This window comes from Cervus canadensis, chromosome 22, assembly GCF_019320065.1.
Source record: "Cervus canadensis isolate Bull #8, Minnesota chromosome 22, ASM1932006v1, whole genome shotgun sequence".
Classification (NCBI taxonomy): domain Eukaryota; kingdom Metazoa; phylum Chordata; class Mammalia; order Artiodactyla; family Cervidae; genus Cervus; species Cervus canadensis.
In genome coordinates, this window is record NC_057407.1 from 20,200,570 (window position 1) to 20,223,166 (window position 22,597).

General features: G+C 40.8%; 1 protein-coding gene across 8 annotated transcripts in view; it reads right to left on the reverse strand.

Annotated features, from left to right (window-relative positions):
• FHIT (fragile histidine triad diadenosine triphosphatase) overlaps positions 1-22,309 on the reverse strand; it is a 1,503,296-nt gene extending 1,480,987 nt beyond the window's left edge. For all 8 annotated transcript variants that reach the window (XM_043442898.1, XM_043442890.1, XM_043442894.1 and 5 more), the window contains exon 1: positions 22,180-22,309. The gene's annotated coding sequence lies outside the window, so the exon portion shown is untranslated. The remainder of the gene's footprint in view (positions 1-22,179) is intronic.
• Between the last annotated feature and the right edge of the window lie 288 nt (positions 22,310-22,597).

Here is a 22,597-nt window from a genome sequence, read left to right on the forward strand (position 1 = left end):
TCAAGCAGACATAAGATGGTTTTTCACTGACTAATCTATTTCTCACACCTTTTAAGCTTCTCTCTAATTGCCTTGCTCTCTCTACACTTTCCTTTATATCCACCATTTTGGGGTAGTGTGTATGGGCTTGGAGAAATCCACACTATGTCACCTGACCAGTAATCCACAGCAGAGTAATAGGAGGTCAGGCTATGAGATCCAGTCTTTGCTATTGGTTTTTGGCAAATTTACATGGTTCTGTTGAGGATGGAAATTTCTCCTCAAGTGTACCAACAAGTGTCAACAGGAGCCCTTCTCATTGGAAAGGTTGTGTATTTCTATTTCACATATTTAAAACACTCTTTAACTCAGTTTTTACATCAATTTAAAATAATTTAAATAAAGTTTCACTTTAAAAGTAAAGACGTCTTTGGAATATGGATCTGGCTCCAATCTCAGCAAGTGAAGTAGCCACCTTCAAAGTGATCTCTCTTCAAGCTATAACTCTGAATAGATCCAAAATGATAACTATGCTCCATGTCACTTCTAGATATGGTCACAGTACAGGAACATTAAGTCCTGAAAGGAGAACAGCGTTTTCATTATTATAACCAAATTTACAATCCGCAAGTTTCAATCAAGTCAACAACATGTATGTAGTGTGTGGACACACACCCACAAATAAGAGTTATAATAAAAATCAGGTTTTTTGAGTTCTTTACACACATCCCCTCATGTATAACACTATAGTACTGATATGCTCAATTACATATTGAGGAAAGGGTGCTTAGAGTTACCTGGTTTTCCTGATAGGCGAAGTCCAAAGTCACAAGCAGTAAGTGGAACAGGCAAGGTGCAAATCCAAGTCTGCCCCCCGCCTCCCAGAGCCTGTGCTCCACACAACCCAGTGGCATATGACGGCATCCACAAGGGAGAGAGCATGAAGGAATTGATTTCTTTTGGCAGTAGTCAAAATATCTTTAAAATATCAGGTATAAAACATTTTCGGTCCACCAGATGCTTATTTAATTTTGAAAAATCAATTTTTATGAAGCTGCTCTGAGAAGCAGTTTTGTGTTTGTTAATGCCTGATTATATTCTTGAAAAAGTAGAAGCTTCATGGCAAAAAAAAATACATTTCTTAAAGTCAAGAAGAAAAACAAGACTCTAACCGGATTGAATTGATAATGTTTGACAGAACACAAATGAATAGAATCTGTAACTTTAACAGGCCTTTGCAGGAGGCACGTACTAAAACAGTCATATCAAATTCAGAACACAAAAGATTTAACATGCTTATTGCTGTAAACAAAGGCATTTGGTTAAATGAAAGTTCCATCAAAGCTTAATAACCAAATTCAAGTGAACACAAAGTAAGGGGTTATATACTTTCTGCGGTTTCAGTAATAGCTAATCTAATAATGGTAAATGGAGGGTTATTGTTGATTCCTTTGCCTCTGTTTCATAAATTAGATAAAGCAACCTGGCAGTTACAGTACTTTAGAGTTTTATTCGACTAAGTGATTTGAAAGCTATCTTGAAATATAACGAAGTCATGACGTGAATGACTGCTGAACTGTACCTTGCTTTCCATCACCACATTAGTATTTTCGACCAGGGCTAAGTAAGAAGCTTCCTGGGAACTAAAACTGTTCTACAAAGCTCTATTTGTATGTACAGGACCAACGATTTAGAAGGCAAAGCGTTCCTGACACAGTATCATCTGATATTCCATTGCATCAGGACCAAGCTTGTAAAACACAGACTAGAAGAGCAGTCAAGTGTTATTATTTCTTCTGATCCAAAACAGGAACAATAGAATTTCTCTGGTTAATGGTTTTTCATAGCATATTTCCAGTTTTCTACTACGCTTTATTGATCTGGAATACTAAAATGGTTTTCTTCCCTGGCTAAAGAATACACAAAGCCTGTGTCCTACGTCCGGTGGGAAACACTTCCAAAGGCCCATGGTGGTGGCATCTCAACAGGCAACTAAGGGGTGGTAACATGAACCAAGGCATCTTCCTTACTGAAAAAATGTTCTGGTCGAATCCTGGGCCTTTTGATCACAGAAAATGCTTCCCGAGCCTTTGCACTTAGAGGCGCGACACCTGTGGTTCTGAGAGCCGATGAGCTGCCCTTCACAAAAGCAGTCTATTTTCCTGCATTGTCCCCTGTGCCCTGATACGGTTACTTTCAATTACTCTGATAGCCCAGGAAGAAAAATATCCCTCTCTCCATATTTCATTCACATAATAAGAATCTGCAACCTGTTCTGTATGACAGATGAGGACTGTGAGCTAAAGCAACTTGTTCCGCCTGTCAGCCTCCAAGAACCCACAGCAATGAGATACAATCGTGATGACATTACTAGAGAAGAAGTGGGTCAGATACATGGTCACTTTAAAACAGAATGTCAACTGCTCTTTCTACTTCAGTAATTTGATGCAGTGGTACCCAACCCCCACCCCAAAAAAGAAAAAGGAAAACAGGAGTTCATTGCTATCAGCTTGGTGCACGTGCACACACACACAGGAAAGGAATGCAAATATTGTTAAAGTTATTGTTTCACATAAGCCCTTAAATGACTTTTGTCAACATCAGTCAACAAAAATTCACTAAGCATCTTCTATGGGCCAGACGCTGATGTAGAGAAAGTGTTGAAAACAGACACAGCCCCTGCCTCATAGAGTTTACAGTCTGGGAGTAAAGGACAAGTTGTAGCAAGGTGATTGAAACTGATGTAATGAAATTTGCAAATGAAGTACAAGGTACTAAGGGGGCTTATAAAACAAGAACTAACAGTCTTATGACATAGGATAAGATGGTTGGATGGCATCACTGACTCAATGGACATAGGTTTGGGTGGACTCCGGGAGTTGGTGGTGGACAGGGAGGCCTGGCGTGCTGCGGCTCATGGGGTCACAAAGAGTCGGACACGACCGAGCGACTGAACTGAACTGAACTGAACAGTCTTACCAGTCAGAATAAGTTATCCTATAGAAGAGACGTTTAAGCTATGGCCTCAGGTAGAAATAGTAGCCAGGTAAGGGGTGAGGAGGAGGCACAGGACTTTCTCTACAAAATGCTTCCTTTCAAAGAAATTGGGCTCCAAGAGGCAGAAGTATAATGGAGTAAATGAAGCCATGGAGTCCACCCCTGAGAATTAATATCTTTTCTTGTTTTAACCTCTAAAAAATTGATTAAAAGAAAAAAAAATTAAAGCATTAGCATGCCTCTAGTATGCCTCGGTCCTATCTCATTATGTACAGGCAAAAGTTAGTCATAATGACATCTTCTTGCTGATATAAATATTACGGTGGATTTTACTTTTAAAAAAATCTAATTTGTCTTGGTTAAAACCCATGGGTTATTTTTAAAAACATGTTTTGACAGCAGTGAAACTTGCAGCACATACAACACCAAGAGCATAAATTTGTCCAGGGTACAAGTACATGAAAATTAACACAAGTAGTCGGTAAATGGGATTTAAAAAAAAACAAAACACTCTTACCAACTTCAGGCCACAACAGGTAGAAACTGAGAAGAAAAAGGCTCTTTTCTCTAACACTTGGTCATGAAAATTCTGATTCATTCTTGCAAAAAAGTGGATCATCACTCACATCTGTTAAAAAATACAAGTGTTTTCCATGGACTGAACAAAATGGAATGGAGAGAGGCAACTGGATTTATTTATGAGTATGCTTGCCCTTTCTTCTAAACCCCAGAATGTGACATTTGGACCATTTTTCTTTCCATATTCAAAATCCATCCCCAGAATCCAAAATCAGTAAAATTTGTGTTAGCATAACTGAGGCTGTATTTGGCCCTAAAAACTCAATGACTAAGTAAGTCTACTAGTATGGCAGAGTTTTCCTGTGTTTTTTTCTTTGTCTTTAGCTATTAACTACCGGAAATCACCTTTAGTACCTACTCTAAAGTGAATACAACCTAGAAGTACTTTTAAAAATATGGAGTACACACCATGAGAATTAATAGTCCCTTTCTACCCCGTTTCTTACATCTTAACAAGAGTTCAGTCTAGGAGTCACATGAAGAGGAAGACTGACCAAATCAGATGGCAACCAGAACGGCGGGGCTTCTGAACTTCACATAAGGAACAACTGAAGTACCTGGAGAATATTCAGCCTGGAGAAAAGCAGTAAGAGTTACGAAAACTGCTTCCATAACTTCTATGGAAATTCAGTGATTAAAGCCATTTCATTTTACTGAGCACCTCCTCTGTACCATGCAATGAAGAAACAACACTGAGTGAATAAGCCTCAGTCCTTTACTACCATGTGGAACAGAAAATGGACTTTCTCTGCAGCATTTCACAGGATATGATCTAGCAGGGAAGAGCACAGATTCTGGAATCAGAGCGCTAGACTCAAAGCCTGTCGTGAGCTAAGTGGTAGCCCCCCAAAGATACATCTCCATCAAATCTCTGGAGCCTGCAAGTGTTACCCATTTCAGAAAAAGGATTTTGCAGATGGAGTTAAGAATCCTGACATGAGATCATTCTGGATTATCTGGGTGGGCCCTAAGAATAATGACTGGTGTTCTTGTAAGAGAAAGACAGAGATTTGAGACAGAAGAGGAGCGAAGATACACGGAAGGGCAAGTGAAGGACATTCGTTATGGAGCCACAAGCCAAAGGATGCTCAGAGCCATCTGAAGCAGGAAGAGGCAAGGAAGGATTCTTCCCTAGAGCCTCTCAAAGGATCATACAATACACCTGGCATTCTGTAACAATGAATTCATTACAAAGCAACATAGGACATAATTTCCTATAGGAGAGCCATCATCCCTTGGATGAGAATGGAGGGGTTACTCTTTACCCAAACTAAAACATGAAAATATCTCACAGTCACAACTAGGAGAGAAGGACAAACCAGCAGTTTTTCAAAGAGGATAAACCTACCTGTGCAATACCCGCCCCCCCATCTTGGATGAGAGTATTTCAGACACTGCCAACTACACCTGGGAGGCTAAGTCAAAATGTGAGCCAGCCAGGCAGTAGGTCTAGGAAATTCAGATAAAGCTGCTTACTCCTGTTTGTGGTCTAGCTGCAGGGCCAGAATAAAATGGTTCACTTGGGCCCGGTTTCCCTGAAAAGACACAGGTTTCAAATATACCTAGACAGGAGAACAGACAAGTAAAACTATGGAATATTCACATAATGGAACATTATACAGCCATCAAACCAAACAAAGCAAGATACAGAACAGTGTGCTACTTTTTGTGTAAGAAAGGAAGGGAAATAACTTACATACATATTTGCCTGAATGCATTAAAAAATACCGAAAGGATGCAAAAAAACCTAGTCAGAGTGGTTAACATATAAGAGAAATGGGGGCAGACATGGGAGTATGGGGAGAGGAATAAGAATAAAATTTCACTTTATGCCTTTTGTATTGTTTAGGTTTTTGAATCAGACAAATATACTACCCACTCAAAAAAAAGGTCCATTAAAAATAAGAAAGTAAAACAAGGTTATAACAACTCATATTGCCGGTAGTAAATAAAATAGTCCATTTGAAGAGGGCAACTTGATAATATAAATCAAGGACCATAAAACTGGCATTTCCTTGGGCCCACTAATTCCACTTCTGAAAGGAATTTATCTAAACAAATAAGATTTGTGTATACACACACACACACACACAGATGTTCAATGAAGTATTATTTGCCACAGTTAAATTTTTTTTCAAATCTACATGTAAAATAATAGCAATTCAGTGAAATAAATCATCAAACATTCAAACAAATGTGGGGTATGCAGCTGTTAAAAATTATGCTATAAAATAGAGACTGTAAAGACTACTCAGAGATACAGAAAAATAATATTCATGGTGTATTTTTTAAAGTATTCATAGAATTTCCAGTGAAATCTTTAAACCATCTACCAAGTGCAAGGCAGTGAGATAGATGCTGACTTTAAAAGCCAGTTATGAGACAGTACATAAATTTAAAATCCCACCTTTTTGTGCATTTTTAACTAAACTAGAAAGATAAACACCAAAATGAGAGCAGTGATTACCTCTGGATGGTAAGATTATAGGTGAAATATATTTTCTATAGTGAACATATATTACTTCTGCAAAAAGAGAAAAAAGCACCACTTTCTAAAATCAGGCTAACAACTCCCAGAATCAAAAATGTGTCTCATTCATCTGTCTCACACCCCTCCCTGACTCCCAGAACACAAACATGATGCCTGCCTCACACACAGCCATCTTGTGACCATTTAGAAAAGACCAAGAACACTTCTGACAGACTCTCCTTGACATCTCTGAGCTGCTGAAGTAAAGCCACAGCCACCATAAATTTCTTTTTTTTTTTTTTTTCATAAATTTCATATATATATATATATTCCCCCCTCCCCATTTGACTGCACTGGGACTTAGTTGTGGCAGGCGGGATCTTTAGTTGTGGCATGTGAGAACACTGGGTTACACCATGTGGGATCTAGCTCCCTAATCAGGGATTGAACCCATGCCTCCTGCATTGCAAATAGTCTTAGCCACTGAACCATCACGGAAGCCCCCCAAATTTCTTATTACATGGAAGAAATAATTCCCTACTTTTTGTAGCCACCATAAGTCAAGTTTTCTGTTACTTGCAGCTGAAAGAATTCAAAGCTGACAGAGTTAAATATCAAATACAGGATATGTTAAGGCTGGCACCAGAAACCCAACATGTTTATTTTGATCCATGAGTAGAATCTGAAGACTGCTGTTGTTAACTTCCCACCAGCTTCCTGCTCCATAGTTTTTTCTCTGAAGTTCCTGGGAAACAGAGGCCAGGAGATGCTGTGAGCGGGGATTCTAGGTGCACAGGGGCGCACTGCCTGTGGTGAAGGAAAACCAGATAGTTACTCCTACAGCTTACCATATAACTCAGCATTTCCAATTCTGAGAATATATCCTAAGAAAAGAATTATAGATGTCATTATAAATACACATAAATATTCTTCACTAACATACATCAGAGAGCTTCCCAGGTGGCCCAGTGATTAAAAAATCATGCCTGCCAATTCAGATGTGGGTTCAATCCCTGGATCGGGATGATCCCCTGTAGGAGGAAATGGCAAGCCACTCCAGTATTCTTGCCTGGAGAATCCCAAGGACAGAGGGAGCCTCGTGGGCTACAGTCCATGGAGTTGCAAAGAGGCAGACACAACTTAGTGACTAAACAACAACAACAAACATATATTGGAAGCAGAGGTGGGGAAATCTACTGTTAAACAATTAGGGTAAGCTGCAGGTTCTAACACAGAGTACTTCACAATCATTACTGACATAGGAAAATGCACATCACAATACACTGATGAATAAACAGATAACACAACAGTATATACCCTGTGATCCCAATTTAGAACACTAACAGAAAAAATACACATATGCAATAAAAAAAGATGGAAAGGGTATTCATTAAAACACTGATAGTGCTATCATAAGGGGACAAAATGCCAATATTACTTTATTTTTTGAGCATTTTTATCTTCTTCTATTTTTGAAAATGAATTAATTTTCACATGCAGCTGGTAAGAAAAAAAATTTTTTTTTCAAATAGCATCTTCTTATAGAGTAATCTGGGCCATCTGACCAAGATGCTGGCCTCATCGACAGTACTCTGTCTAGCATTTGTCTGCAGATCCAAAGGAGTTAAAAAGAAACAATTTATTTTTGTGTTTTAAAAATAGACTGATGCTAACAGCTGCAAGCTAAGCTACAGAGAGAGATAAAGAAATCTTGTTTCCAAGTGAATCTGCATTATATAAATGCAATATGTTTTAATTCCATAAATATAGTTTTGATGCTGCCAATTTGAGAAAAATATTGATGTTTCCTTAAATAAGTCTATTCCATATTGAAATTCATCCCCTTACATGAAATGGAATGATCCTGGAAACAATAAGAATGAATGTTAATTTGCTATGTCATTGGTAAAAAGCAAGTCCATTTATATCCTTGTCTTGGTCCATCAGACTTCATTAATACAGAAAGAGCAGCCACCCAGCAGGTTTGACTCTTGTCTAGCTGAGGACTAGGAGAGCTCGAGCTCTCATGTCAAATGACATGGGTCCACGTCTCAGCACGACCACTTGCCAGCGGGGTGTCCTGAAGCATGTATTTAACCTCTCTGTCTCGGTTTTCTCATCTGTAAAAAACAGATAAGAGTATCTATTCCCTAGAGTTGCTGTGAGGATGAAATGAGAGAATCCCCACAAGGGCTTAGTTTAGGACCTGGTCCATAGTAACCTGATAAAAAGTAAGGTCTCTTCTACCTAATATATGTTATCCATATGTGGAAATACATCATGGACCTGGAACATTAGTTTTTCTGTTTTTCACTTTTAGCAAAATAATTCTTATTAATTAATACTTTAAATAGTTTAGCTCAAATGGAAATACATAGACTTTAGGGGGGAAAAATCTCTTGCTTCATTTCTTCCGACTTTCCAGCTGTCATCCCAGAAGTATCATGTTCCACTATTTTAGCTGTCTTCTATTTTTCCATTTCTCCACTGTGTATATATCACCTTTGTTCCCAGTTTTATTGAGAAATAATTGATATATACCACTGTATGAATTTAAGGTGTACAGCAAGGTGGTTTGATTTACATCTACTGTGGAATGATAACCGTAAGTAGATTTAGTTAGCATCCATCAGCTCATAAAAATACAATAAAAAGAAAAGAAAAAACAAATTTCTCCTTGTGATGAGAACTTAGTGTCTATTCTATTAAAAACCTTCCCATATACCATATAGCTCTGCCAACTGTAATCATCATGTTCTACATTATAACCCTAATACTTATTTATTGTACAATTGAAGTTTGTACCTTTGATAATGACAAATCTGATCTTTTCCTGTGAGTTTGGCAGAGGCTTGCAGTGGGAGAGGGGTGCAGCTTTCCTTTTTTTTCTTTTTTTAACATTCCACATGTAAATGAGATCATACAGGATTTGTATTTGTCTGACTTTATTTCACTTAGTATAATGCCTTCAAGATCCATTCGTGTATCAGAAATGATAGAATTTCTTCATTTTTTATGGCTGAATAATATTCCATTGTATTATAATACCAAAATTTCTTTATTTATCCATCAGTGGCCACTTTGGTTGTTTCCATATCTTGGCTATTATACATAATGCTGCTATGAACATAGGAATGTAGATATCTTTCCCAGTTAGTGTTTTTGTTTCCTGTGTATGTATATGAAACATTTGATGCTAAAGAGACTACAGCATCCAGGTTTAAGAGCTCATGTTGGATATATACAGCCTACTTCTAAGTACAGTTTTGATATTATTTATTTACTGTTCCCTATGATAAATGAGATGCTTAGGGAAAACGTGGAATCTTTTAGACAACTGGGAAATCTGCTTTAGCACGTGTATTAGAGAAGGTAACTACCCCCAATCACCTTTTCTTATCTAGTTCTTTTTTTTAAGATATTGCAACTAATTTTTTAAAAAATGATAGCTAAAATAACAGATATTGTGTATCTGGTATTTTATACCAGGAAGCATCCCATGTGTTTTCATATATTATCTCATTTAACCCTCACAATTAACCAATAAGATATTCTTTTATTATCTCTATTTTTTGGAAAGAAAAAACTGAATCATAAAGAGACGGGAAAGTACTGAGCCAAGATATAAACATAATAATTACAGTAACAACATAATAATAACATCAAAACAGCAGCATCATTAAATTCCTGTGGTGTGTCAAACAGCAATGAATGCTTTCACAGTCATCTACTTACAACAACCTTCTACTATTTCCATTTAGTGGATGAGAAAACCGAGTACTTAAATAAATTAGCTAAGGCAAGATGCAGGTCTGTCTGGCCCCAAAGACTGCCTCGCCAGGCAAATGCCCCTTGGCAGAGGGTAGGGGGAAGGCTTATCAGATCCCTGAAGCTCTCCACCTGGTCATAGGATATTGGAGAGCCCAGGACTTCAGAATTATCAGATCCAAGTCCCTCACTTGAAAGGTGTGGAAAGGGAGGCCCAGAGACAGAGAGGACAGGACTTGCATAAGGCAGTGAAAGAGCCAGAACTAAAACCCAGGTCTCCCGACCTCCACCAGGACTGTGCTCCTGTGGTGACGTGGTGAGGCCCTCTCACGCTGAGTTGGCCGTCGCAGACACGGAAACCAGGAAGGGGGATGGCTCCAGTCTGTCATCTCTCCCTCTGACCATGCGGGATGATGGGCATGGTCCTGGCACATTCAGAACTAGATAGACTAGAGAAGCTTGGGCAAAGAATCCACAGCAAAGCCCGGAGGCACCCTGGTGCTCTTTCATAATCTACCAGAGCCAACTTCCCAATATGATTCCCCCAAAATAGATAAAGATCAGTGGAGAAGGATTGGCTCAGGCGTATCTGGGTTCCCCTTACAGACATAAACACAACAAAGCCCAGGTCTTTGAATCAGCAAATCCCCTGAATTTTTTCTGACTAAATGCACATCTTTCCTAGTTTGTGTACTGGATAAAAACAATTAAACTGCCTTATACAGAAATCTTAAAAAGAGAGTTTTGGAGGTGTTGAATTAAAATTCATTCAGGATTATATAATCCTTGAAATACAACAGTTGTCTGCTCTGCTTTGATTTCTAAGCTTTCCTTTGATGACAAATATTAATATTTATCATTTTTCTGATGTTGGGCTAATGAGAATCTTAAGTGTCTCACTTCTTAAGTGAGAAGGCATTTAAATATTACAGCATGGTAGATGTGCTGTTTTCTAACTTACAGTTCTTTGTATTGAACATCAACCAGCATTTATTTTTTTGTGTGCTGAATCCTGGGTGGTTGTTCACCAACATTTTCGGTAAACTTTATATGGCCAGAACTGCTAGCCTCTCCATTTTTATTTCATGGCCAAATATAAGACTTTCCCCCAAAACACAATAAAATGAGAAACATCTAGCTATGATCTTCAAAGTGAAAACTAGTATAACTACTTGCCAGGAAGTAGACAGAGCAACATTCCAGATTTAATGACACTGCCCACAGGTAATGTATTGAGTGCTGACTACCCACCAGGCACTGTGCAAGGCAGTTGTTATATCAACATATCTCACTGAATCCTCACAACAACTCTAAGAGTTAAGTAGTATTATCATCTTTGTTTTACAGAAAAACAAGACACAGAGAGGCTGAGTACCTTATTCAAGGTGACACAGCTAATGAGAAGAAAAGCCAGCAGGCAGTGCTCAGAAGCAGACAGCAGGCTCCTCTCCATACCCCCTCCCTGTGAGTCCCTCCTTGACTCCCCAGCATTTGACAATTCCTATTACCTGCACAACATCAATGACCCATTTGTTTGGAGCTGCAGCCACAAGGATGACCCAGACTTTCAGATCTTAATGGTAATGAGGAGCCAAAACTCACTCCATCTACCATGGGCCAGGGGATAGGACCAATGAGGTCCCTGCTCTCGGGGAGCAAACTTTCTCAAGAGGGAAAAGAGACAATATTAACACAATATACAGGTGTAATCTCCAATAAGGAGAGGAAATGAGTTTCTGTACACCTTCAGAGAAATGATAAGGTCTGAGACTTCTATAGACTTTGCTTACTATACTAGCCATTCTAGTATGACCTAAATCAAATCCCTTACAATTATACAGTGGAAGTGACAAATAGATTCAAGGGATTAGATCTGATAAGACAAGAGTGCCTGAAGAACTATGGACAAAGGTTTGTGACACTGTACACGAGGCAGTGATCAAGACCATCCCCAAGAAAAAGAAATGCAAAAAGGCAAAATGGTTGTCTGATGAGGGCTTACAAATAGTTGAGAAAAGAAGCGAAAGGCAAAGGAGAAAAGCAAAGATACACCCATCTGAATGCAGAGTTCCAAACAATAGCAAGAAGAGATAAGAAAGCCTTCCTCAGTGATCAATGCAAAGAAATAGAGGAAAACAATAGAACAGAAAAGACTATAGCAATCTCTTCAAGAAAATTAGAGGTACCAAGATAACATTTCATGCAAAGATGAGCATAATAAAGGACAGAAATGGCATGGACCTAACAGAAGCAGAAGATATTAAGAAGAGGTGGCAAGAATACCCAGAAGAACTATACAAAAAAGATCTTCATGACCCAGATAATCACGATGGTGTGATCACTCACCTAGAGCCAGACATCCTGGAATGGGAAGTCAAGTAGGCCTTAGGAAGCATCACTACGAACAAAGCTAGTGGAGATCATGAAATTCCAGTTGAGCTATTTCAAATCATAAAAGATCATGCTGTTCAAGTGCTGCACTCAATATGCCAGCAAATTTGGAAAACTCAGCAGTGGCCACAGGGCTGGAAAAGGTTAGTTTTCATTCCAATCCCAAACAAAGGCAAGGCCAAAGAATGTTCAAACTACCACACAACTGCAATTATGCTAGCAAAGTAATGCTCAAAATTCTCCAAGCCAGGCTCCAACAGTACATGAACCAAGAACTTCCAGATGTTCAAGCTGGATTTACAAAAGGCAGAGAAACCAGAGATCAAATTGCGAACATCCATTGGATCACAGAAAAAGCAAGAGAGTTCCAGAAAAACATCTACTTCTGCCTTATTGACTACTTCAAAGCCTTTGACTGTGTGGATCACAACAAACTGTGGAAAATTCTTAAAGAGATGGCAATACCAGACCCTGACCTGCCTCCTGAGAAATCTGTATGCAGGTCAAAAAGCAACAGTTAAGAGTCAGACATGGAACAACACACTGGTTTCAAATTGGGAAAAGAGTATGTCAAGGCTCTATATTGTCACCCTGCTTATTTAACTTATATGCAGAGTACTTCATGCGAAATACCTGGCTGAACAAAGCACAGCTGGAATCAAGATTGCAGGGAGAAATATCAATAACCTTAGATATGCATCCCTATGGCAGAAAGCAAAGAGGAACTAAAGAGCCTCTTGATGAAAGTGAAAGAGAAGAGTAAAAAAGCTAGCTTAAAACTCAACATTCAAAAAATGAAGATCATGGCAGCCAGTCCCATCACTTCATGGCAAATAGATGGGGAAACAATGGAAACAGACTCTACTTTGGGGGGCTCCAAAAGCACTGCAGATGGTGATTGCAGCCATGAAATTAAAAGACGCTTGCTCCTTGGAAGAAAAGCTATGAACCTAGACAGCATATTAAAAGGCAGGGACATTACTTTGCTGACAAAGATCCATCCGATCAAACCTATGGTTTTTCCAGTAGTCATGTATGGATGTGAGAGTTGGACTATAAAGAAAGCTGACCACCAAAGAATTGATGCTTTTGAACTGTGGTGTTGGAGAAGACTCTTGAGAGTCCCTTGGACTGCAAGGAGATCCACCCAGTCCATCCTAAAGGAAATCAGTCCTGAAAATTCTTTGGAAGGACTGATGCTGAAGCTCAAACTGCAATACTTGGGCCACCTGATGCGAAGAACTGACTCACTGGAAAAGACCCTGATGCTGGGAAAGATTGAAGGTGGGAGGAGAAGGGGATGACAGACAATAAGATGGTTGGATGGCATCACCGACCCAATGGACATGAGTTTGAGTAAGTTCCGGGAGCTGGTGATGGACAGGGAAGCCTGGCATGCTGCAGTCCATGGGGTCGCAAAGAGTCGGACAGGACTGAGAGACTGAACTGAACTAAAGAATGTAATATTAATATACATAAACATTGTTACATTTCACCTACTTCCCAGGTGGTGCTAGTGGTAAAGAACCTGATTGCCAATGCAGGAGACCTAAGAGACACGAGTTCGATCCCTGGGTTGGGAAGATCCCCTGAAGAAAGGAATGGCAACTCACTCCAGTATTCTTGCCTGGAGAATCCCATGGACAGAGGAGTCTGGCAGGCTACAGTCCATAGGGTCACAAACAGTCGGACACAACTAAAAATATATATCTGAATTACTTTGCTGTAGAGCAGAAATTAACATAACATTGTAAATCAACTCTATTTTAATTTAAAAAAAATAGTATGGCAACACAGTGGAAGCTATAAGGATCGAGAACACTGCTATTCCAAGTGTGACCCATGGTTCCACATCTGCAGCACCTGGGAGCTAGCTAAAAGTGCAGAAGCTTCTGGCCAAACCATGCTTGCATATAATTCCAGGAAGGCCCTGACCCACAAGGGTTGAACTCAGCTGCTTCATCTGCACTAGGAAGCCAAAAACAGCTAATTCCTCTGGGCCAGAGAGACCTTGGTCTGTTGCCTTGTTGGAAGTTCAAGAGATGAGAGGAAGCAGTAGCTTAGAGGAAGCGTTCTGTCCTGCAAACAGAAGCCAAGAGAGGGCCTCAGCTGCAGATTTATCTGTGGCCGCTGTCTGCTGGCCTTGCTTTTAACCCCTCAGCTGGCAGAACCCAGCAACTGGGAGCCACCTGTTGTTTTTGTAGCCCCAGCATCACTTCCCTGTTGATGAAGGTATCAACACTTCACATTAATCAGGCCTCTCTGTGTGTAGAGCCATGTAAGCTCTGCCCAGCACAACCTCACAGGCACCATCTACATACGTAGTTGTGGAATGAAAAACTGAAAAACAACCTTCCCTTCCCCTCCACCCAACCATCCTCTTGTTGCTTTACCCCTTCCATACCCTCCGCATTTGTTTCTCTCTTTCTCTCTTTCCCCCTCTGTGTCTCTGTCTCTCTCTCCTGCTTTTCCCTGATCTCCTGCAGATTACTACCTCTTTCTTCACTAAGCTTGTTCCTGGAAGAGGTTGGACAGAGACTGACGGTGCCTCAGGGTTTAGAGAAACAATCTTATTCTAGCAGATTCTAGCCCCTTCCTCTGCCTGTCCTCAGGGCTCCAAGCACACACACAAAATCCAGCCTCGAGGCATCACTCAAGCATCTACTGACATGACCAAACAGGTTCTGTCCTGCAGTGGACGTGGAGGGAAACAGACGTGAGTTTTTGTTTTTTGTTTTTGTTTTTTGTAACTGAAGACACACAAAGGAGACTTCACGTCTTGCAGAAAATAAAAATTTTATTCTTATCACATAAAACAAACTTTAGCAATTAAATGACTGCAGACCATACTCTCCTCCAGCCTGTGCCCAACTAAAATATGCATGCATTAACCTCACAAGGAAGCACTGATACTTCAACATTATCTATGATGGGTTTTAGTTCCAAGAGCTGTGAGCCTGAGAAACCGAAAAATATACTGAATTTTAGTGGAACTCTGATTGTTAATAAAAAGAAGTAAATCCATAATGAGAAACACTAGTAAAAACAAAATGATTCAAAGTCTTTTAAGTTCCAGAATATGGTCAATGAGTGCCTTTTGTGAACCTCTTAACAAGTTTCTCAATTCTCTTTTCTTTTCCTTCTTATTTATCATTATAAGAAAACCTTAGGATACATGTAAATTAACCCAAAATATGTAATATTTAAATTGTATTAAGCCCTCCAGCAAATCACTTTTCCCTTATTTTTCCCTCAAATTTAGAAAGAGCTTAGATTTTTTGCCATAAAATTCAGAGTCAATTGCTGTAAGAAATATATTTCTTTGCCCATAAAGCTTGAATTTTTACAAATGATTAGAATAAGTTCAGCACTTCACATGTGAGACATGAGCGAAAAACAGTGGAATTAAAGGAAGTCTATTTCACCTAGTATTCAAAACATGATAAGGAAACATGGAGCAGGGTGCAAAATGTGGTTTTTTACTAGTAACACTAAGAATAAAACCAAAGCTGCCATGTAATAAATGCCAATTACTGCATCAAGCACAATAACCCTTTCCAGGGGTGACCTCGTTCAAAATTTAAACACGATTAAAGAAACAGAAAATTATTATCCCACATTTCACAGAGAATAAGGAAATTGAGGCTCAAAGAGATTAGGTCACTTTCCCCAATGTCACACAGCAAGTAAGCGATAAAACTAAGTTTAGAATCCAGGTCTTCTGCTCTATAGAGTCCATTCTCTTAATCACCATGATCTCTCACCTAGAACACTGAAGAGTCTCCTAAGTACCTGCATGCTACTCAAAGTATAGTCCATGGACCAGCAGCATCAGCCTGTTAGAAACACTGAATTTCTGGCCCATTCCAGATCTGCTGAATCAGTCTCTACATTTTAGAATTAGCAGGAGATTCGTATGTACGTTAAAGAAACACAGGCCTACCTGCTTTTCTCACATCAACCATGCCCTCTCACAAATTCATCATCCATACTGCATCCAAACTCTTTAAAAAATAAATCCAACAATTTTATTTGTCCGCTTAAGATTTCCCTGGTAGCTCAGCTAGTAAAGAATCCACCTGCAATGCAGAAGACCCCGGTTCCATTCCTGGGTTGGGAAGATCTCCTGGAGAAGGGATAGGCTACCCACTCAGGTATTCTTGGGCTACTTTGGCGGCTCAGCTAGCAAAGAATCCTCCTGCAATGAGGATCCTGGGTTGGGAAGATCCCCTGGAGAAGGGAACTGCTACCCACTCCAGTATTCTGGCCTGAATGTGGACTGTATAGACCATGGGGTCACAAAGAGTCGGACACAACTGAATGACTTAAAATATATATAAATATTTAAATGGTCTCACAAATACCTTTGAATAAAGCCTGAAATTCGTTTACAATACAGGACTGGACTCTGCAAACTATCACCCATGCCTGCCTCTGCAGCCTCATCTCTCCCTTTCAGTGATTTGTATTTCCCAAGGACAGAGACCTTTCTGCTTATCAAATCCCAACACACTCTATCCTCCTTCCTTCTCTTCTTCAAGTTCTTCACTGCTTAGGATATACAACCAGGATCACCTCTGTATCAGCAGCATTCTAGGCTATATCTCCAATGCATAGCAGCGCAGTGCCTGGCACAGAGCTAGAAGCAGGATAAATGTGCTCAGTAATTACATTACGATAACTCGACAGAGGGCCTGACTGTTTCCTTCATTCATCTTCTCTTTGCTCTTGCTATGATCTTCATTTTGTTGGTGGTGCTTTAATATTTATTTAATTGGCTGTGCTGGGTCTTAGTTGCAGCACGTAGGATCTTTAGTTGTGGCATGCGGGATCTAATTCCCTGAAAACCAGGGATTAAACCCAGGCCCTTTGCATTGACAGTGTGGAATCTTAGTCAATGAACCCCCAGGGAAGTCCCTTATGATCCTCATTCTGTTTCTCCTTTCCTGTCCCCTATATCACCGCTTTTCTGGGACTTCCCTGATGGTCCAGTGGTTAAATCTCTGCGTTTCCACTGCAGGGGGTATCAGTTCAATGCCTAGTGGGGGAACTAAGATCTCACATGCTGCCTGGCCAAAAAGAAAAAGAGCAAACCCCTTTTCTGTCAGTAACCTCATGACTATTGAAGTTGTCAGCTTTAGAAAGAAGCACTGCCATGTCTACATGGCCATTGCCCCGGGATTACTCATCAGCTAGATGACAACTGCTTCACTTTAACCCTGAGGCTCCTGAGATAGGCCCAGTCCTTTCTAGAAGTGGACACAAGGCCCCACTGACAGTCAGCCGCTTTTCAACCCAAGATTTCATATATAGATGAAACCAGAGATCAGGCACCTCTCAGCAGGCAACGCAGAGCCAAAAGCTTCACTATCTGCCTACACAAGAGCGTTTCACTGGGCTGACAAGATGGGTTATCAAATGTTGCAGTTAACTACACTTTTTTTTCTAAAGATTTATTTATTTTTGGTTCTACCAGGTCTTTGTCGCTGCGTGCAGGCTTTCTCTAGTTGTGGCTGGGGGGTCTACTCTTTGTTGCAATACATGGGCTTCTCACTGCAGTGACTTCTCTTGTAGAACACAGGCTGGAGGCACATGGGCTTCCATGGTTGCAGCACAGGGCTCAGTAACTGTGGCTCCTGGGCTCCAGAGCACTGGCTCAGTAGTCGTGGCACACAGGGCTTAGTTGCTCTGCAACATGTGGGAACCTCAACAACCAGGAATCAAACCTGTGAGCCCTGCATTGGCAGGCAGATTCTCAACCACTAGACCACCAGGGAAGCCCTAACTTCATATTTTATATGTGTTGGCCAAGCTTGCTACTCTAAGAAAACAAATGACAGACACTTTTATAAAATAGGGTCTACCTCTAGTTTAAATCTTGAGTAAATATATTTTCATAAACAACTTTACATTAATAATAACAAAAATAAGATCCATTCATCAACTTTACATTAATAACAACAAAAATAAGATCTATTCATCTATTGAATGCAAACTATTGAGTGCCTGAAAATATGCTCAAAGCTTTAAACACACTATCTTATTTAATCTTTATCATCACTTTATAAGGTACAAGTGCTTATTATCCCTATTTTACAGGAGAGGAAACCAAAGTTTTCCTGAAGAGGCAGGGCTGGGATTTGAATCACAGGCCTTCATACTACCACTGTCTATTGCATCTCTGTGTTTTGCTATTTGAATCACTTTCTCATCTTAGAAGTCACGGACCTGGACATTCGCAAAGAAACAGTCCCTCAGAGGATGACCTCAAAGGCTGAAATTTTTCTCTGCAATGTAGACACTGAAAGCAACCTGCTACAGCTTGTATTTCAAAGCTGCATTTCAACATTAAAAGAGAAAACTGAGATTCAAGGGGGAAATGTGGGAACAGAGCTCAAAGGTGCTTATGAATGCAATTCCACAGATACTTTTTCAGTGTCTACCAGTGGTCAAGCAACATGCTGGAAGATGATTGATCATACTGTCATTTAGAAAAGAGTTGGTGGGACAGGGGTGATGAGCAGAACATGTCCCATAATGACTGTCTCAGGAATGTTTTAGCCAGTAATTTTAAAAACTGCTGCTTCAATTTTTATATGTATTTATTAATATTTGGCTATGCATGGTCTTAGTCGTGGCATATGGGATTATTCGATCTCAGTTGTGGCATGCAGGATCAAGTTCCCTGACCAGGGGACGAACCCAGGCCCCCTGCTTTGGGAGCACAGAGTTTCAGCCACTGGACCACCAGGGAAGTCTCTAAAACTGCTACTTTATTATCTAATCATGCAGAAACCATCTTTCACACATGAGAGGTAAGAGTCACCTACTTTATTATCTGTGAATACATAACTGAAAGAACCAATGTATCTTCTAAAACAAGAGTTTTGTATAATTCAAACAACTCACGTGTTCATTTATGATGAACCTGTAATAAAGGATTAGATTTCAAATGTATGTGAATGTAAACACAATGTCAGATTTTGTTATCATGTCTCAAAGGACAAAAGAGAAAACAGTAATAGCCAAAACAAGACTAAATTCGCAAAATACAAAAAGAACATCCTGAAGCTGCATGTACATAAAAAGATAGGGACACAGAAACATTTCCTAAAGCATTCCACCAAAAATTACAGGAATAAGGCAAGGGCAAGTGTACTAAGTAAAAGAAAGCATGAGCCTAAAAGGTTACATCATACAGTACTATGGGGGCTTCCCTCATGGCTCAGACAGTGAAGAATCTGCCTGCAATGCAGGAGACCCAGGTTCGATCCCTGGGTTGGGAAGATTCCCCTGGTGAAGGAAATGGCAATCTACTCCAGTATTTTTCCTGGAGAATCCCATGGACAGAGGAGCCTGGCGGGCTCCAGTCCATGGGATCAAAAAGAGTCGAACACGGCTGAATGACCACCACCACCACTACTTCTACTGCTACTACAGGACTATGAGGCCTCCAGAGCCCTGTCTCCAGGCAGAAACAGAATATTTCTGACAAAGGCATGAGATGAGGACTGTGACACATGATGTACCTCACTCCCCCCCCCCTTTTTTTTTACTTCCCTAATTTTTAAAATGAAAAAGCTAATTAGTTTATAAGGTCATTCTAGCCCTAACCCCTTAGCTACTTTTCATTCATGAGGCCCTATACCTAAAGAGAGATGAGCATATAAAAATACTCAAAAAACATTTATTGAATTAATGAAATATCACCACCTTACCAATAATAAGAAACAAGACTTTACAACAATCAGTACTGGTCTGTGGCCTAAAAGAACAAATTAGGAGAGAAACCATTATCTAAACAGCTTCACATCTGATGTTCCTTCTAGTTGACCGTTGGTAGAATGAAAATAACCCAGGACTTGGAAAGTAGACATTTGGGTCGAGTCTCATGTCTGAAACCAACTGTCTGTGTGACCTTTGGCAAACTGCTTTACCACCTGAGCCAGTTACCTGTTCTCTAAAATAAGGGTAGTATAAAACTATTTATAGCTAACATTTGTGAAATGTGTACTATATGACAGGACCTGTTCTAAGATTTTTGCCTCAGATTTAAATGAAGCGATACCATTTAGTGTCTAACTACAGAGACAACATGGTATAATGCAAAGATTCCAAATTCCATACTCTGAAAGGATGGGCTCCCTGTACGTTTCTCTAAGCAGATACTATCAAGAAGACAGGGTTACAATGTTGGTACTTCTATTCACTAACAAGAGGAGAAGGGGACGACAGAGGATAAGACGGTTGGATGGCAATACCGACTCAATGCACAAGAGCTTGAGCAAGTTCAGGAAGTTGGTGATGGACTGGGAAGCCTGGCACGCTGCAGTCCATGGGTCCCAGAGCGACTGAACTGAACTGATTCACTAGATGAGTTAACTTCGCCACGTTGCTTAGTCTTAGATTTCTAACATGGAAAATGCACGTGAAAATGGCTGTTCCTCTCATATAGCTCTTGAGAAGATTAAACTATAATAACTAAAAGTAATGTCTATTTATAAGACAGATATTACATTTTATTACTAGATGTGTGACCGCAGACAATTCATCTTCGCAAGTTTTTTTACTCATCTACAAATGTGAGATATAGTATTCACTGTTTGCAAACATGCATAATCCCTGCCTAATATACTTAGAAGAGCGTATACAATAATCTCTTATACTTAGTACTTGGAAGAACGTAGACAATCAACAAAAACACATTTTTACTAAACCTTTCTCAATAGACTCGGCTCTAGTGGCTCTAGCAGGTGGACGCAAGATTGGCAGCCAAAAACGCAACGCCAAGTGGAAGTTGTAGTTCCGAGTCAAGGAGCTGCTCCACGCAACGGCTGAAGGGAAACTTCATCTACCAGGAGACACCTCACCACGCCAAACGGCGGACTGGGAGGTGGAGTACCAGCCCTCCGGGAAGCAAGAAAAAGGACTGCAACTCCCAGAAGCCTCAGCGGTCCGGGCCGCCGGCGAGAAAATGGAGCCAGAAAGGGGAGAGTTCAGGTACACCACCCTAACGGGCGCGAGTTGGGGCCGCCCTCGGTAGTCCGGGACCCGGCAAGTTTCAGAGCCTTTCTAAAACAACCTCTGGCCGTATTTTGTGCTGGTTCCCAGCACGTTTTTCAGAGGCCCACAGTAATAAAGCTGTAAGTTTGCAAGGGGCAAACTTTCACAGGCAAGACCTCATTTACATTTCAACTCCTGGCAGCTCCTTAGGCCACTTGGGCAGGGAGCGTTGAGCTCTTTTTTCCAAGGTATGCACGTGAGTAGCTGGTCATACAGCAAAGGCAGAATTTGATCCTAGAGAGGAGGCTGCAAATCCAGCTCCAGTTTCACTGACCGACCTTTTTTCCCTACATGAACATACCTTTAAAACCCCCACGTTTTCATATAAAAACATTAAGCCATAAAAAGATGTAAAGAAGTCCAACAAAGTACTGATTTTTCTCCTCCTATAATGAATTATTTTTTTGTGTTTCTTAAATACTAAGTGTAAAACTGTCTCCCAAAATATTGCCTTCCCTGTACCCTGCTCGGCTCTTCTCCTGGACACGTGTTCAAACCACCCCCCTCCACCGCGGGAACCAAGAGTTGGGTGTTTTTAACACTGATCGTTATCTGTTGCAGCAGAAGGTCCTGCTACTTAACAGTGAAACTGAAAACCATCTAAAGTGGCCAGTGCCAACTACACCACCAGGACCGGGAGCTGGGGCCTCCCTGGAACCGCTGGCGTGACCCCATGCCTCAGTTTACCCACTTATAAAATACAGCAGAAGAGGGGCAGGTTAGGATTAGGGCTATGCTCAGGAACAAGCCATGTAAAGGCTCGGTGACGTGGGAAGGTCCTCCGGACAGACCCCCACCACGTCCCAAGTAGCTGCGAGGACCCAGTTAGACTCCGCCCCGCTGGGCCGCCGGAGTAATGACCGGACGCGTGTGGAAACCCGGACCTGCGCCAGACAAACGCTGTTCGACTTGGGCTTGCCCACAGCCCCTACCTTCCAAGATCTTGGCAGTTGAGAAGTAAAGGCAGAGGGAGGGAGCGCTGGGCAGGAACAGCGCCTGGGCTTGTGCCCACGGGGGTGGCTGCCTGAGGTTCCCGGGAGCAGAGGGCAAAAAGTCCCCCGACTGGACAGAACAGAGCAGGGACTACAACTCCCAGATGCCTGTGCAGTATGGAAGGGACCCAAGATGGCTACCCGTCCGGGGACAGGGCCGCGGGCCAATAGGCGCAGAGCACGCGCCTACACCGGGCCAATCAGAAGCTATAGTAACGAAATCACTGTTTAGCGGCCGGGAACACTGGCCCTCTCTGAAGAGAAGCTGAGGTGAGAATCTCCTCATTAAGAGTTTCGTCATAGTTCACACAGTTTTTTGTGTGTTTTTTTTTTTAACCAAATGTTAAAAAGTAACATC